The sequence below is a fragment of the Triticum aestivum genome, chromosome 3B, assembly GCF_018294505.1.
Source record: "Triticum aestivum cultivar Chinese Spring chromosome 3B, IWGSC CS RefSeq v2.1, whole genome shotgun sequence".
NCBI classification, from domain to species: domain Eukaryota; kingdom Viridiplantae; phylum Streptophyta; class Magnoliopsida; order Poales; family Poaceae; genus Triticum; species Triticum aestivum.
The window spans coordinates 321,105,102-321,117,571 of NC_057801.1; positions in this window are offsets into that span (position 1 = coordinate 321,105,102).

The following is a 12,470-nucleotide window of genomic DNA, read 5'->3' on the forward strand; positions in this document are numbered from 1 at the left end:
GGCAGAAACCCCGACCTTGTTAGGAACGCAAAATCAAGGAACATAACACCGGTATGACGGAAACTAGGGCGGCAAGAGTGGAACAAAACACTAGGCAAAAGGCCGAGGCTTCCATCCTTTACCAAGTATATAGATGCATTAACTAAATAGGAGATATTATGATATCCTATGATATCCATGTCCCAACATGGAACAACTTGCAACCGCACCTGCAACTAGCAACGCTATAAGAGGGGCTGAGCAAAGCGGTAACATGGTCAAAAAATGGTTTGCTAGGATGGTGGAAAAGGTTAGAGGCTATAATGGCAATTTGGGAGGCTTGATAAACAAGTGGTAGGTAGCGCGAAATAGCGATAGCATCGAGACAACTAGCATAGCAAAGATAGTAGTGAGATCCAAGATAACGATCATCTTGCCTGAAATACCGCTAGGAAGAAGTCGGAGTCCATGAAAAAGATGAACGGGCGTAGACGAACCAAGCGTAGTCAAACGAATCCTCATGATGCAATGAAACATGAACTATCGAGAAGAAGCACAACTGGGAAGAAGCAAACAACATGGTAAACACACAACACATAAACATAACATGATGCTCAACCAAGTATGATGCATGACAAGGATATATGATGCTACTCATGGCAAGAGATGATGCATACAAGAACATCATATCAAAGCAAGTTTAAATGAGGCCGAAACATATAACAATTCCGGTAAGTCCTCATATGCAAATTTCGAATTTGGTAATGTTCTGAATAAAACATTATGTTAAGGTTGTTAAACAACAAGTTAAAGTGGACCATGATGACCTACATGTTTTTTCTAATGAAGTTACATATAATGTTCATTTAATTCGAAGCTACGGCCTAGAAGATATGAGCAAAACAAGTTAAACATGACATTGATGCAAAATGCATACGAACGTCAGGCACACATACTCAAATCAAGGATGCAACATGACATGATGAAACTACATGTAAAACCAAGCAAGTTTCATGTAGGACACGACCTAACGGAGCAACGGTTCAACACATACGCTCAAAGCAAGTTTAAGCAACAATCTACCCAAAACAACAAGTAGGCATATTGCAAGCAAGGAAATAACATGCTATAGGAACCATATGAGCACAAACTTGATATGCACTTAAAGTACATATTACATACTTCAAATACCATTAAGTTTAAGGTTCATAGGCATCAAGATTAAACCAATGTGATGCAAAAAGCAACTTTATAACACAGATTAGGACTTAGTGAAAATCTGGGCATATACATGAGAAGAGTTAATATGATGGCATGTTGAAGGCATGAAACAAGTATGCTACAGTGCATGAACATGGCATTAAAAGGTATAACATGATAGTACATATCCTGGAGCTCAAATAATATAACATGGCATGTACATAGGAGCAACAAGTTCATGGCATACATCAAAACAAGATGCAAACATGAAATAGTAGATTCTCAGACTTAGTGAAAATCTGGGTATGCAAAACAGTAACATTATGATGCCGACTTTGGAGACACATAACAGCAAGCATAGCAATTTTAATAAATATGCAAAGGACATGAGCATGTACTTGGCATGCCATACTCTCAGTTAAACCAAAGGCACAATTTATAAGATGCATAGATTAATTAAGAGCTTTGCAAAATGGAACATGCTGTTAACAGATTGACAGTTATATTTTAAAGCAATTTGAGAGCATGAAAAGAGTGCAACATCCCCAGTATCACACTACAATGACCACCCTTAGTTAATGCCATGTCAGCAGGTTTAACAATGCCTAATCATCATTTGCATCATATTGCATTTCAAACTTCAATTGAATTCAAAGCGGAAAATAAAAGTTGTTCAAATCAGACACTAAAATGTTCATTAAATGGCAAATAATTCAGAGGCAGGTATGAAATTGTAACCAACATTATATGGATTAGTTAAGTGACTCTAACAACCTGAAACAGTGGATAATAACAACATTTAATAACCTTATAATTAATCTAAATTTAATATGAAATAGTATTTTACCCAAACTAGTTTTTGGTGCTAGGATTGTTGTAGTGCAATTTATGAGCTAGCTCCCGTATTTTATAAAAATCATTTAAGTGATAAAAAAATTGCAAGCAGAAAACAGAAATAAGAAAGTAGAAAAGGGCCTAAGTTCTACTGTGCACTTAGGCCTGCTGCTACAGGATCCGGCCCAACCCACCTAGCCGCGTCGTCCTCCTCATCGCGCGCTGTCACGCGCGCCTGCCGACACGGCGATGCCCGTCACGCTGTCGCGCATCTCGCGGCTCTCCGACGCCGATAAGTGCCTCCTCATGCTCCTCTCGTTCACCCCCGCAGCCCTAGCCCCCTCACTCGCTCGCACGCGCTTCATCTCTCTCTTTTCCCCATCTTGCCCGAGAGCTCGTCACCGTTCGCCGTCGATCCCGCGGCCACTTCCTACGCGAGGCCTCCCCTTCGTGCCGGATCAAACCGCCATCGTCGACTACGTCTTAAGCTCCGACTAGCACAAGCCAAGAGCCACTGCAGTGAGCCCGGCAACCTCTTCTTCCTCTACGGCCGTCTTTGCCACCGTCGCCGATTGGTCACCGTCGATCTTCCTCAAGCCCGCTTAAGCATAACTGCATGCGCACTGTAAGCCCGCGCGACATTCCCCTCCCTCTCACATGCGTTTCCGTCGCCATAGCCACCGCTGCCATCGCTGCCCGAATGCAGCTCCGCCGCATAGCTCGCCGCCATCGCTGTGGGCATCGTTAAGCTCACCCGAGCACAAGAGCGTGCTTAGGACCGCTCGCCGAGGCCGCCCGTGCCACTTACTTTCCTCCCCATGCCCCTTAGCACCTACCTCGACAAGCGCCCGAACGCGTCGCCGCCTTCGCTCACCGCAGGCATGCTTCCGGTGACCAAATGGTCACGGGCTCGCGACCATTGGCCTCGCCGCAACGCATACGCCTTGCAAAACCTCTGAGTTCACTCGCTAACGCACCGCATCGCCCTCGCCGTAGCTCACCCTAGTGCGTCGCCGCCGGCGACACCGCAGCTCCCTGCTCTGGCCACCACCATTCGACGTGCGGTTGAGTGGCCGTTCAAACGCACCTAGCCGCGCTCTTCCCCGTGCCCCGTAGTCTTTTTCCGACGACCCCCGTGGTCGCGCCGCCGTGTTTCGCATCGCCGGCGTTGCTCCGGTGAGGATGCCGACGTGGCATGGCCTGGGGCCACCACTGGGTCGCTGCCAGTGGGCCCCATGGGCCAAGTTGACTGGGTTATCCTAGTCAACATGCTGACTAGGCAGCCCACTACCACTGACACGTAGGCCCCACCGCCTAAATTAATTAATTAAAATGTTTTAATAGTTAAAACCTAATTAGTTACTAATTAGAGACTGACATGTGGGCCCCAGTCGCTATTTAACCTTAGATGAGTTTAATATAAACTCTGTTAATTAACATAGGCTGACATGTGGGCCCCACTGGTTAGGTTTGACCTGGTCAGTGCGGCTGTTGACTGCTGACGTCATCCTTGCATCATGCTGACGTTGCTTCTCTTTTTCCGAATAATTCTATTAATTCAAATAATTCCAGAAAATGTTTAGATCTTAAAAAATTTATATAAAATAAACCGTAGCTCGGATCGAAATACTTTATACATGAAAGTTGCTCAGAACGACGAGACGAATTTGATCGTGTCGTGTGTTTCCATGTCAGTACCCCCTACGTAGGAGAACCTATAACTTTTAGCCCGATTCTGGTGGATGAATAGTGCATATACCCCGGTTAATAAATCCTACTTAAATCCTAATATAACTAATACGACTTAGACATATCTTTAGGTAACCCTGCACTGCACGTTAGCATAGCTTACTCTGTGTTGAATATGATTGATGTGTATTTATCTATTTCTTCCCCCTCTTCTCTCGGGTAGACCCCGAGACCGATGTTGCCCTTGTGATCGACTACGTCACCGACGACACCACTGACGACCCTGCCTTTGCCGCAGAGCAACCAGGCAAGCACCCCCCTTTTGGGAATTCCGATATCACCTAATCTCTTCTCTCTTATGCTTGCATTAGAAATTGTTGCTGCTACTACTTTACTTATTCTGATGCATAGCGTGATCTTGTATCCTGCTATTGTTACCTACCTGTTTATCCTAAACTGCTTAGTACAGGCTGGTTAGAGACCCATCAGAGACCCCATGTTGACCCAACTGCCCCGCTGGATTATCAGAAGTTCCGATCAACAAGATTGAAGACCAGACCCCGGCACCACACAACACTCCCCTTAGTTGTACGACGCCGCAGCGTTACTATCGAGTGCCGAGGGTGATACCTCGTTAGCACTTCTGATGCTTGCTCTGTGGAGTAGTTATCAGGTAGTGGTCATCGAGAGTGATTCCTCCTTTCCACTTCCGATAACGACGCTATCGTGCAACACCTCAAGTGTGAACCTCGAGGGTGATTTCCTTTTACGTTCACAATGATGTTTACATTAGGTGGGAATCCAACGAGGGTGATGCCTCTGGTTCCTTCTTGATGTGGTAGCCACCCGGATTGCCTTTACATTACTATTGTTACTGATTAAAGTGGATAAAGACGGGTCAGTCCTGAGGGGTACCTGGGCGAGCATGTGATGCGAGTGATTTGGAGTTGGGTTGACCTGGAAGGTGCCTGCGAGATAACTACGTGGCGTGGCCGGGGCATTCTTAGTCCTTGCCACAAGTCCACAAGACGGGGCGATGGGGTCACATCGATCGTGAGTCTCTGCTTGTTACTGCGCGCTCCTAATCCACTACGATTTGGATATTTGATCTGAGGGCCCTTTGGCCCGATAGCACTAACCATCATGTGGGCATAGTATGGGCGTTATGCGTCTTATGCATCAGCCGAAGTTCAATAGAGGTCAGGGACTGAGAGGCGCGCGCCGGGTTGGACTGGAACGCCTTTCCTTGTATAAGGGGGGCTAGGTCTGCTCACCGTCCGTGCACGCAATGTGCAGGAGTTCCCATGGCGAGGGCCCAAGACCCCTGGGGGCATAGGTTAAGTCCGACATGCTGACATCTCTATTAGGCCTAGGTCGGGTTGTGGCGTATCGTTTGGTTGAGGCCGAGCATGAACCAGAAAAGTGTGTCCGGCCGGAGTTAATCGAGCGTGGTGGGTAAGTTGGTGCGCCCCTGCAGGGAAGAAAACATCTATCGATAGCATGTCCTATGGTAACAGACACTCGGAGTTGTATCCCGATCGATACAACTACAACTGGATACTTGAGATGAGAAATGGATAGTATGGCTCTGGGATTGCTTTCTCGCAGGGAGTCGAGGAAGGATCTCTAGGCGAGGTTGATGACACTACTACTACTTTACTTTATGCTAGTCTGCACTATTCTAATGCTGCAAGTCCGCTGAAGATCCTGAAGATGCTAGTCTTTGATGTGACTAGGCTCTCCCCTCTATTCTGGCATTTCTACAACCCAGTCCACATATACAGCCTTCCTTTGACAATGTTGCATATGTAGTGTAGATCCTTGCTTGCTGAGTACTTTGGATGAGTACTCACATTTGCTTTTCTTTCTCCCCCCCCCATATCCGTTTGATGCAACCAAATGATGGAGCCCCAGAGACCGCTGCCCCCGCCGACGACTACTGCTACCCCGATGGTGCCTACTACTACGTGACGGACGCCGACGACCAGGAGTAGTTAGGAGGCTCCCAGGCAGGAGGCCTTGCCTGTTAGATCGATGTTGCTTTTGTGCTAGCCTTCATTTGGAAAACTTGTTTACTCATGTCTGTACTCAGATAATTTGCTTCCGCTGACTCGTTTGTATTCGAGCTTATGTATTCGAGCCCTGGAGGCCCCTGGCTTGTAATATAAAGCTTGTATTATTTTAATTTGTGTCTAGAGTTGTGTTGCGATACCTTCCCGTGAGTCCCTGATCTTGAACGTACACATTTGCGTGTATGATTAGTGTACAATAGAATCGGGGGTGTCACAAGTTTGTATCAAAGCTGACTGCCTGTTGGTAGGCGCCTTTCCAACTCCTTGGCCGAAGTTGACTCTAGTCACTGAAAAACTTTTAGTAATATGGCTGTGTGTCTTACGGGCCCATGTCGCCATTGGGTGGTATTAGGATCTTTTATTCCTTGCCTTTTAATCTGGGACTCTGATCTCTCTTCTATTCGGTTAAATGATTTTGCTAACTCTAACACTAGGATCTCATAACTACTTCCTCGCGGAGAGCCCCTTTATTCCAAATGATGGCTTGATTCGTCAGAAGACACCAAAGATACGTTTCGATGTTTTTTCAAGACCCTTGTGCCCATCGCTTTTGGAATTCCCTTCCATCGATAAACCCCTATGGATAACTACATGCACTTGCTATCATACAATCATTCCCAGCTGCTCTTGTTATTACAAGATACATCGAATTATTCTATGATTTTTAAGAATCCTTTGAGCTACTGCCTTGTAGCTCTTTTCCACATGAATACACCTATGAGTAATTCCTCACACTTATCGAGGATTTGAGCATCCCTATTTGTTCTTGTGTTTCGCAAAATTCTTTGAAATACTACTCGATCTCCCGAAATCATCAGTAGCTTATTGCTCTTGTTCTTCACTACCTACTTGCATTATGGTTAATTCCATATGTCTAGCAATATCCATTGAAATCCGTGGTGGCTGACTTTTGGATCCTATTGATTCAACATGTTTATGAATGCGCGCAATCTTCAGTTGATCCTAATGAAATTTGTCCTTTTGGCTCAGAGGTCACTTCAAATATGAGTTGGCCCTGCGCCTGGGGGAAGTCTCCCCTGTCCCTTCAGCGGTCGCCTCCGAGTCGCGCTCCTCTTCCTCTTCGTCTTCTTCTCCTCCTCCGCGGGAATCATCGGATGACAATTCTACCGGTGCCGCCGCCTCCAGGCCCTTAGGAGGCAGCTCCGGCACCAGGCCGCTCCCATTGAAGGTGGGCATGGCTTCCACCACTTGCTGCCAGTTCTCGCAAAGGAACAAGGGGACAGGAGCACCCTCCAGGCCTTCCACGTCCTCTCCAACCAGGAAGCGGAGAGCTACGGCCAGATCCTCATCAGCCAGGGCCTCGGAGTTTAGGCGGCGATCGTCGTCCGCATCTCCAAGCCTCCACAACGGGCGCGAGTGCGCCTGAAGTGGAGCCACCTGCTGCGCCAGGAACTCCCTCAGGAGCGTGGCCCCGGTCAGCTTCGCCGCCTTCATGTTGCCCGGCCTCAGGTCGGCGTTCATCTTCTCCAGCACCAACTTTGCTCGCCGGTCGTCGAGCTTCGCACGAGACTACGCCTCGTCAGCTTGGGGCTGCTCCGTGGGCAACACTAACCGAGAATGGGTGCATATGGCATCCATCATGACCCACTTACTCCGGAAGCCATTGACCCTCTTCCCCGTCTTTGAAATTGGGATGGCCTTGGAGTACGCGACAAAGCCGGCGCACACCAAGGTATGGCTGTCGAAGATTCGGAGGGAGAAGAAGTGGCGCAGCAAGGCCACAGACGGCATCACCCCAACGTGCACCTCGCAATAGTAGGCAAAAATTGACAAGAGGAGGACAGAGTTGGGATAGAGATGTAGAGCCTGCAGCTTGTAATGGCGAAGGACGGTGTAGAAGAACTCAGAGAAAGGAGGCACCAGGCCGGCGATGATGGTGCTCATGAAGAAGGGGTAGAAGGTACTCCCCTTGGCCTCCGGCTGGGTGGAGCCGGCCCGGAGCCCGGTCTCCCCCATCTCGTTGCCCTGCGCCGTCGTCATCAGGTGTGTGGCGGTGAGATTCTTCTCCGTCATGTTGGGGGGATCCAGGGCCAGCGAGTACCAAGTCGGCGGAGCCTCGGCCACGGCCTTGCGGGGTGCCATCGCTCGCTGGAGGCGGAAGAATGAGGCAGATCTAGAAATTTTGGAAGCAAGAGAGCAAGAGCGAGAAAGGGGATCTAAAGAAAGGCGAATGAGAGAAATGAAGGTAAGCCTGATCCAGGCTAACCTTTTGTCAGTCGGGAAATTGCCGAGGTAGCGTGGGGAAGCGAAGACGCCCACGCCCAATAAACCGCCACTCGACGACCAAGGCCGTATGCTGTTGGGGCCCACGGCGCTCTGCACTTGCCCTTTGGCTTCGTGCTAAGCCAAGTCCGAGCGCACCTTGGGCCCGGGGGCTACTGTCGATGTTTGATACGTCTCCAACGTATCTATAATTTTTGATTATTCCATGATATTATATTACCCTTTTTGGATGTTTATGGGCTTTATTTTACACATTTATATCATTTTTTGAACTAACCTACTAACCGGAGGCCCAACCCCTATTGCTGTTTTTTTGCCTATTTCAGTATTTCAAAGAAAAGGAATATCAAACGGAGTCCAAACGGAATGAAACCTTCGGGAGCGTGATTTTTGGAACGAACGTGATCCAGTGGACTTGGAGTGCAAGTCAAGAAGCAGCCGAGGCGGCCACGAGAGGGTAGGGCGCGTCCCCCTGTATCGTGGGCCCCTCGGGCGACCACCGACGTACTTCTTCCTCCTATATAAGCCTACGTACCCCGAAAACATCCAGGGAGCCAAGGAAACACAGTTTCCACCACCGTAACCTTCTGTATCCGCGAGATCCCATCTTCGAGCCTTCGCCGGCGCTCCGCCGGAGGGGGAATCGACCATAGAGGGCTTCTACATCAACACCATAGCCCCTCCGATGAGTTGTGAGTAGTTTAACACAGACCTTCGGGTCCATAGTTATTAGCTAGATGGCTTCTTCTCTCTTTTTGGATCTCAATACAATGTTCTCCCCCTCTCTTGTGGAGATCTATTCGATGTAAACTCTTTTTGCAGTGTGTTTGTCGAGATCCGATGAATCGTGGGTTTATGATCAAGTTTATCTATGAGAAATATTTGAATCTCCTCTAAATTCTTTTATCTATGATTGAGTTATCTTTGCAAGTCTCTTTGAATTATCAGTTTGGTTTGGCCTACTAGTTGATCTTTCTTGCAATGGGAGAAGTGCTTAGCTTTGGGTTCAATCTTGCTGTGTCCTTACCCAGTGACAGAAAGGGTTGCAAGACACATATTGTATTGTTTCCATCGAGGATAAAAAGATGGGGTTTATATCATATTGCATGAGTTTATCCCTCGACATCATGTCATCTTGCTTAAGGTGTTAGTCTGTTCTTTGTGAACTTAATACTCTAGATGCATGCAGGAGTCGGTCGATGTGTGTATTAATAGTAGTAGATGCAGGCATGAGTCGGTCTACTTGTTGCGGACTTGATACCTATATACATGATCATGCCAAGATAATCTCATAATTATTCATTTTTCTATCAATTGCTCGACAGTAATTTGTTCACCCACCGTAATACTTATGTTATCTTGAGAGAAGCCTCTAGTGAAACCTATAGCCCCCGGGTCTATCTTTTATCATATTTGCTTTCAATCTACTTTTATTTGCATCTTTACTTTTTGCATCTATATTATAAAATACCAAAAATATATTTATCTTATCAGACTATCTCTATTAGATCTCACTTTCACAAGTGGCTGTGAAGGGATTGACAACCCCTTTATTATGTTGGTTGCGAGTTCTTTGTTTGTTTATGTAGGTGCGTGGGACTTTTGAGGAGCCTCCTACTGGATTGATACCTTGGTTCTCAAAAACTGAGGGAAATACTTACGCTACTATTGCTGCATCACCCTTTCCTCTTCAAGGAAAACCAACGCAAGCTCAAGACGTAGCAACATTTTGGGAACGGGGGTCCCCAGACTTGCCTGCCTGCGGCCTGCAGCGTGGCTCAAGCAGTGGCCCAGTATGACCCGTCTACTTCAACCTAAGTTCAAGACCCTCGCGAGGGGGCAAGCCTCGCGGGGCAGAAGATGCAAGGCTTCCTCAGGGGCAGCCTCACCAGGCAGGCTCGCGAGGAGGCAGAGAGATCAAGGCAAGGAGTACCTCACGAGGTGCTCATGACGCATGCAATGATGATCGAGACCAGGCGGGCGCCAGGTGGGCGCCAGCTAGCGCAGTGTCCTCGTTTCCTCTTTGGTGCAGAGTACCAAGGCATCAAGCAAAGGTTTCCCTATCGGTGCAACGAGACCATGACCAGCAGAGCGGCAGGACGGAGGTCACCATGGAGCCCAAGACGGTGTTATGGCCAGTGCCTTTGGCAGTCGAAGACCAACTTTAGTCAGGATAACTTGTACTAGCTGTCCCCCTTCAAAATGGCCGTTGTTGGCTCCCTTCCCGCTCAATATTTGGGAAGAGGACCAGGGCCCCTATATATAGAGAGAGCCACCACAGTAGAGATCATCTCATCTAGAGCTGGTCGAATCCATCCCAAGTAGAACACCGCACTAGCTCAAGAACACCCCTCGCGGGGCTGTTCTTCCTATGTACTATTCATCATCAGCCCCAGAGGCAATCCACCACACCACACACTGGATTAGGGTATTACACCACAACGGTTGCCCGAACCAGTATAAACCTCGTGTCCCTTGTGTTGTTCATCGTGTAGCTTAGATTCACGGCGAGGTTTTGGGGCGTAGATCGGTAGGGAGAAGATCTTCGTGCGCACCCTAGAGTTCGGACCTTAAGGGTTTTGCCGGAACCCGATATCCGACATTTGGCACACCAGGTAGGGGTGCGCCAGAATCTTCTTTCCGTGGTTCTGCATTCCATCGCTTCGTCGCATCCATGACGGATGCTCGCCGAGATCGCGCTGAGTGTCAGGCTGCTCTCGCCGCCCGCGTCGCCCAGACGGCTCCCGTCGGTGGGCCTCCTCGTCATTCTCCGTCGCCTGCCGCCAACACCGCCACTGGCCCAGCGGGGAACGAGCAGCAAGCGTCGTCGCTGCATCCCTCGATGCAGCGGGAAGGCCGCACCGCCACTCCGTCGCTAACTCCAGCTGGTTCATCGTCTCACGCTCGTCGCGCTCCCACGGACACGCATGCCGTGTTGCTCCTGGCATGTGAGCTCCTGCACTACCGCCCAGTCGACGACCTCTAAGAGGAGTAGCTCGCTCACATCACCGAGCTCGTCAGCGCCGCAGGGGGCTCTCCTGCGCTGTCCCTCTCGCTGCCTCGCCCTCTGTGCTGCATGGGTGATGCATCTCAGGAGGCACCTCCGCCACCTCCTCCCCAAGAAGGCGCCCTGGCTCCAAGGCGCGTGGCCCCTGGACGAGACCCGCCGCATCCAGCGCCCGCGCAACAAGAAAGGAGCTGCCAAGAGATCCCTCGGCCACAAGAAGGCGCTCGCGTGCTCCCCGCTCCAGCACATCAAGACCGCATCCCTGCTCCAGCGCATCAAGACCCTGCACTGCCCCTGGTTGTGGTGCGCAGGAATCTCCAAGAGCAAGCCCCGCATCTGCAAAGGGCTCTAGTGGCCACTGCAGGCTGCCGCGCCTTCACCACCGAGCTATGCAGTGTCACTCAAGGCGCTTCATCGCCAACGGAGATGAAAAGGTCATGGTGAACTGGTTTCCCATGGCGCTCAAGGATGGTGCCCGCACCTGGCTCCTGAACCTACCTCCCGGCTCAATCTCCTCTTGGGACGAGATGCGCAGCCGCTTCATCACCAACTTCTAGGGCACTCGTGACCGTCCTCCAGTCGTGGGTGACCTGTGCCGCATCAAGCATCAGCCAAGAGAGACCTTGCAGAAGTACATCCAACGCTTCAACATTGCTCGCCTCAAGATTCTCAAGGTGACCGAGGAGGCCATCATCTCAGCGTTCTCTAACGGCGTCCACGACATCAATATGAAGGAGGATCTCGCCATCCACGAGGATCTGTGCACATCTCTGGAGCTGTTCAACCTGGCGACCAAGTGCGCAAGAGCTGAGGAGGGGCGGCTCTCCCTCCTCGAGCTTCCAGTTGCTGACCCGGAAGAGAAGAAAGCCAAAGCCAAGGACGTGAAGCGCAAAGGAGCAGCTATACTCGCACTAGAACCAGACACGAAGCGCGGTAGGGACCAGCCGGAGTCGCCCGCAAGGCAACGCAGGCCTTCCTCCTCTGCCACCACCGCCAAGAAGGAATGATGACCACCACTAGGACAAGGGGGCTGGGGGCTTCCAGGAGCCACGTGCTATGGCTTGCATCTTGGGCGAAGCCCAGGCCCCAGCCTCTCAGCGCATCTTCAAGCAGTTTGCTCGTGAGGTGAATGCAGTCCTCCCCAAGCCCGAGGCCACACGCCCTCTCAGGTGGTCCACGTGCGCCATCACGTTCAACTCAGCGGATCAGCTCAAGTGTGCGGCTACAGCTGGCGTCATCCCAATGCTTTGTTCCCCAGTCATCAGCAATGTGCAAGTTACCAGGACCCTCATCGATGGCGGTGCAGGACTCAACGTTCTGTACGTTGAGACGTTCAACAACCTCCAAGTGCCTTATGATCAACTTCAGCCAACCAAGCCTTTCTCAGGAGTCACTGACGGCTCCACCACTCCGACAGGGCAGGTTCGCCTCCCTGTCACCTTTGG